Here is a 6,000-nt window from a genome sequence, read left to right as displayed (position 1 = left end):
ACATACATAATGATAAGGTTGGGAACTTCAAGTTCTGAGGAATGGACATCACCAATAGCCTGTCCAGATCCAACATGTAGATCCACAGCCAAGAAGGCATACTGATGCCGCTACTCAATCAGAAACCTAAAGAAATCTGGCATATCCAAATTGACACTTACCCAGTTCTATTGATGTACTATAGATGAATCTCAGCTTGGTACAGCAATGGTTCTGTCCATGATCACAAGGAATTGTAGAGCTGTGGACACAGTTTGGAACTTTACAAAAGACAGTCTCTCTCCATGGATTCTGTCTATATTTCACCCTAGCTCAGTAAAACACCAGCATAATCAAAGACCTTACCCACCCTGGACATTTTCTCTTCTCCCCTTTTCCATCTGGCAGACGATACAAAAGCCTAAGTTCACATACCACCCAGTTTAAAAACAGCTTCAACCCAATTGTTATAACACTATTAAATGATTCCCTAGTATGTTAAGATGAACTCATAATTTCATCTATCTTGCCCACACTGCACTTTCTCTGTAGCTATTAGTTTATTCTGAATTCTGTTATTGCTTTACCTTGTTCTACCTCAATGCACTATGCAATGACTAGATCTATACGAGCAGTTTGCAAGATGAGCATTTCACTGTATAAGTGACAATAATAAAGCAATTCAGATTCTTGCAAATAAGGCCAATATTGAATTTGCCTACCTGATACCATGTTAGACAAAGAATAGCTGAATTCTTGTATCTTTTGCACATCTTCAATCTTTTTCCATTCAGATAAAAGCTTGAAGTGAACCTCACACCACCCCAATATAGATTTCATTTGCCAAGTTTTCACCTACTCACTCAATGTACGTATATCCAGTTACAGAGTGCTAATATCACATGTTCTCCTACTGATTTTCATGTCATTGTCAAACTTGGATACCTTGCACTCTGTCCCATTTCCAGGTCCAGTCTCCAGGTATAAAATGTAAATAATTGCAGGCGAAGAACTGGTCAGTGGGGCACTCCACTAGTTACAGTATGTACTTCCATCTGCTTATACCATTTCTATCCTCCGTGCAAGAAACCATCTTAAATTAATCGCAGTACACCACACTACTTGAACACCAGCCGTTGGGTGCACCTTTTTAAATATCTTCTGAAAATTCAAATACGCAGCATTTACAGGTTCCCTGCTGTCTACTCTGTATGCAGGTTACATTTTGTCAAAGTGCATTTACCTTTAATAAAAACACATTTACTTGGTTTGAGTACATTAAGCTTCTTTAGATGACAAGCCTCTTCTTCCATCAAGCCAAAACTGTTGAAGGGAAGGCTGCAAGTAGTGGGGCAAGGAGAGGGGGTGTTTCATGGGCTGGAGGAAAGAAATGGTCTGCAATGATGGCTGTGGAGCATCTTATTCAGTCAAAAAGAAAAAAGAAAAATAGTGGAACAAGTCCTCCAAAGTTTACAAAATGCTGGACACCCCTCTATCCTGAGGCTGTGCCCTCTTGTCCTAGACTCCCTCACCATGGGAAACATCCTTTCCGTATCTTCTCTGTCTAGGCCTTTCAGCATTTGAAAGGTTTCAATGAGATTCCCCCTCCCCCATCCTTCTAAATTTCAGTGAATACAGACCCAGAGCTATCAAACATTCCTCTCATTAGTTGGCAAATCTCTGCCACTGGTCTCCCAAAACCTTGCTCGTATGTGCGACTGTTACCAGTTAGGCTATTGTTTTGTGGAGGGCACACAATTTAAACTAAACACTGGGTCAAGGAACACTTTTACTGTCACTTTCCTCTTCAGAGGCAGATTCTAGATGCTTCTGTACTAGAAGTGTTGCATGTAGTGAATAATTAGTCTCATTATACTTAGAGATACCATGCTATATTACATCCATTATTGTTAAAGATGATAAAAAGTCAGATGAGGTTAACAGAGATAGCATTTTAGCCCTGGAGTTTTTTTTTTAAACCTGAAGGGAATTTTAAAATGACAAATTTGGTGGTCAAGGGATCAAGATGAGTCAGTGATATGGGAAGTCGCATGTGACTTTAATTGTCATTTCTGTAGTGTTAAATGCCTCATTGGAGTGTTCAGTAAAGGAGGAGCTTAAAGTTAGGCAGGTATTTGCGAGATGATAAAAGCTTCAAGGATTTCAAAAGCAAAATTGCACAGATGGTGGAAATCTGAAACTAAATCAAAAATGCTGTGAGTGCTCAGCAGATCAGGTAGCATCTGTGGAGGGGGGAAGAGGAGGAGTGAACAGAGAAAGAGTTAACACTTAATATTGATGACCTTTCATGAGAACACTGAGACGAGTCTGACATAAAACTTCTTCTCTCCACTGATGTTGCCTGACCCGCTGAATATTCCAACATTTTGTATTATATTTAAGAATAGTAGATTTGACATGGTGACTGATACTAGAAATGCAGTAAATACAAGGGCAGAGGGCTTGGAGGTGGAGAAAGATTTACAGTTTTAGATGGGTTGAGGGTAAGAAGGGCATTTGGAATTAAAGGGTGAAGAGGGAGGGTTTTATTAGAAGAAACTGAGATTAGGGACCATGACTAGGATTAGGTTGAGCGATCCATTCCATATCTTGCTATTTTTAGTGTTTGAATTCATAATCTCTTGAGCACTATCCAAACCACACAGTTACCCACATTAACCAAGCAAGTTGGTACAAGCAAACCCTAACTGGAGAAAGGTGGTGAGAACTGTGAAAGAAACATCTGAAAAATGTACCTCTGGAAAAGTTTGTAGACTTGAAAGCAAGTCAGAGCTGTTCTTAGCCTCACATTCTAATCAGTTCAGTCTCTCTGTGCATTTGGGAGATATTCATTTGGTAAGTGGATCCCTCTGCTTCAGCTTAAACAGGAGATAACATGGAAAGCCTCCTCTTTTTTTTAACTGAATTGTGAGCCTCTGATTTATTTTCTATACAGTACTTAAGCTTTGAAAGAAATGGTTCCCTTTCGTGTTTGCATCCAGCACATCAAACAAAGCATTTCATCCAAATCTTTACTATTCTGGGAAGCTGTAAAATATTTATTCCACTTTGAAAGGAATATTTATGTTACTTCTCCTCTCCAAAATGATTTTCAGCTTGGGAGGTTGGATGGCTATTCACTGTAAAACCCTCAATTTAAGGTCTACGAAATTAAAAAAATGTCAGCTCTTATCAGACTGAAACCCAATCCATGTACAAATACAAAGTTACTCCTACTTTCCACAGGTAAAACAGGATTTCAAGGAAAATTTACCTGTTGTAACTTGCTTTAATTTCTGACAGACTGCTCCTTGGGAAATTGGATATGGCATTTCTAGTTCTCATTACACCTGTTACGAACCCCGTAACTGGGTCACTTACCAGCAAAGATAGAGAGGTCCGTTGAAGTCTGATGGTACTATCTTTAACAGTATTTATTGGTAAAAATACACAAAAATAATATCAATGCAAACATACAGATAATATACATTGTCAATACTAACTCTAAAAGTGCGGGTATAATAATAATCAATAAGAAATAGCTCTATCGTTGTCTAGGGGATAATGTATTGTCCGATGGAAATATAAAAGTCACTCAGTTCATGCAGGCTTCAGCCTTTGGGGACCGCTGGGTTTTCAATTGTTGGAGAGAGAGAGGTTTTGAGAATAGAAATTTGCCAGCTTTCCTTTATCCGCTCTTGATCCGTATTCGTCCTTTAGCGAGGCCGTTCCGTGGAGGACTTGTCATCCGGGCAAGGATGGACACACACACAAGCCTCCACCGGTCTCATATGTTTCTCCTGGTGTGTCTGAAGGGGTTGTTCCCCAGACCCTCTTTTATCCTTACTCAAGGGGTTTCAGATGTCAATCAGGTTGGGATGATGCAATCCCTCAACCAGCCCACTCTGGTCATTCCCTGAGGGCTTCAATGAATAGTACAGTACTCAATACACAATTCCGTCTCCAAGAGACAATGGCCGTTATCAATGGTTCCGCCTTTCTGGGGCCAGGACACATTCCAAAACCTGTGTATTCTGGACGTCTCTCTCTCATTTCCTGGGTCCCAGAACCGAATTAATAGCGATCTTGCGATTCTCGAAAAGGAGGGGGCTACTTTGTACCCTTCGGCCCCTCAGAGTTGTGGCACATTCGTAACACACCATAGATAGAATTACTTCCCTTTCATATTTCCTGCATAAGATAATATTATCAAAGTGAAAGGCCTGTTTAAATTAATTATAGAAATTATTATTATTGGTTTATTATTGTTACTTGTACTGAGGTACAGTGAAAAACGAGTCTTGCATACTGTTCATATAGATCAATTCACCTCAATGGGCTTTAAAGTAGTACAAGGCAATAACATACTGCAGGATAAAATGTTACAGTACAGAGAAAGTAAAGAGCATGTAGACTGTGAGATGCAAGTTCACAACGAGGTAAATTGTGAAGTCAAGAACCCATCTCATCGTACTAGGGAACCATTCAAAAGAAGTTGGATAGAAGATGTCCTTGAACCTACTGTGTATTCTCTTCAAGGCTTTTGTATCTTCTGCCTGCTTGGGGTGTGGGATGGTAGGGTGAAGTTGGGGAGGAAGAGAGTATGTCCAGGATAAGTGGGATCTTTGATTATGCCGGCTGATTAGTAAGGGTGTCAAAGGTTATGAGGAGTAAGGTCATCAAAGTTCAAGGGGAGAAGGCAGGAGAATGGGGTTGAGAGGAATAATAAATCAGCCATGATGGAATGGCAGAGCCTAATTCTGCTCTTACCTCTAATGGTCTTGTGGCCTTTCCTGAGACAGTAAAAAGTGTAGAGTCCATAGAGAGAAGGCTGGTTTCTGTGATGTGCTGAGCTGTGTCCATAACTCTTGCAGTCATGGGCAGAACAGTTGCCACACCAGGCATGGTGGGGGGGGGGGGCTGTTGCTGTGGGTATGTGGGGTTGGTTATCATGGCTCCAGCTCATGTCTGATATGGATGTGGCTGACTGCAGCCTTCACCTCATATTCAATATTTCCAATTGGACCCCATCTGGCTACTGGCTTCATCAGGCTTCTGCATAGCACAGGGGGCACTGTGATGCTAAAATCCATCACATTCCTGATTCCCCATTCCTATCTCAATCTCCACTTACTCCACTTGCCACACAGCCCTGCTCCTCCTCCCCTTCCCTTTCTGATCACATCACCTACTACACACTCAGTCCATCAACAGTTCTTCACTATTTGTCTCTGGTTCCATCTGCCATTCTCCTCACAGTTCAAAGTAAATTTCTTATCAATATCTGTATGTTACCATATACTACCTTCAGATTAATTTTCTTGTGGGATTTACAGGAAGTAAATGCAATCAAATTTTATGAAGAACTTTGCATAAACAAATAGCGAATAAGCAAAGGAAGGCAAAATGGGCAAATAAGAATAATACTGAGAACATGAGTTGTAAGGAGACCTTGAAAGTGAGTCTGTAGGTTGCAGGATATGTTCAGAGAAATGGTAATTTGAAGTTATCCATGCTGGTTTGGGAGCCTAATTGTTCTGGGGTATTAACTGCTCTTGAACCTGGTACTGTGTGACCTAAGGCCAATCTCCTGCCAAATGGTAGTAGCGAGAAGAGAGTATGGCCTGGGTGATGGAACTCTTTGATGATGGATGCTGCTTTCTTGTGACAGCGCTCCTTGTAAATTTGCTCAATGGTGGGGAGGGGTTTTCCTTTGGTGGAGTGGTTGTATCCACAACTTTCTGTAGCCTTTTCATTTCCTGGGCATTACTGTTTCCTTACCAGGCGCTGATGCAACCAATTAAAATACTCTCCACCATGCATCTATAGAAGTTTGTCGACATGAAGAACCTTTACAAACTTCTAGGGAAGTAGAGGTACTGTTGTGCCTTCTTTGTGATGACATTTACGTGCTGGTCCCAGGACAGATTCTCAGATATGTTAACGCCAAGGAATTTAATGTTACTGACCCTCTCCGCCTCCAATCCTCTGATGTAGACTGGCTCGTGGACCTTTGGCTTC

Source organism: Hemitrygon akajei, chromosome 1 (genome assembly GCF_048418815.1).
Source record: "Hemitrygon akajei chromosome 1, sHemAka1.3, whole genome shotgun sequence".
Lineage (NCBI taxonomy): Eukaryota > Metazoa > Chordata > Chondrichthyes > Myliobatiformes > Dasyatidae > Hemitrygon > Hemitrygon akajei.
The sequence above is the reverse complement of the archived record's forward strand: the minus strand, read 5'-3'. Positions refer to the sequence as shown.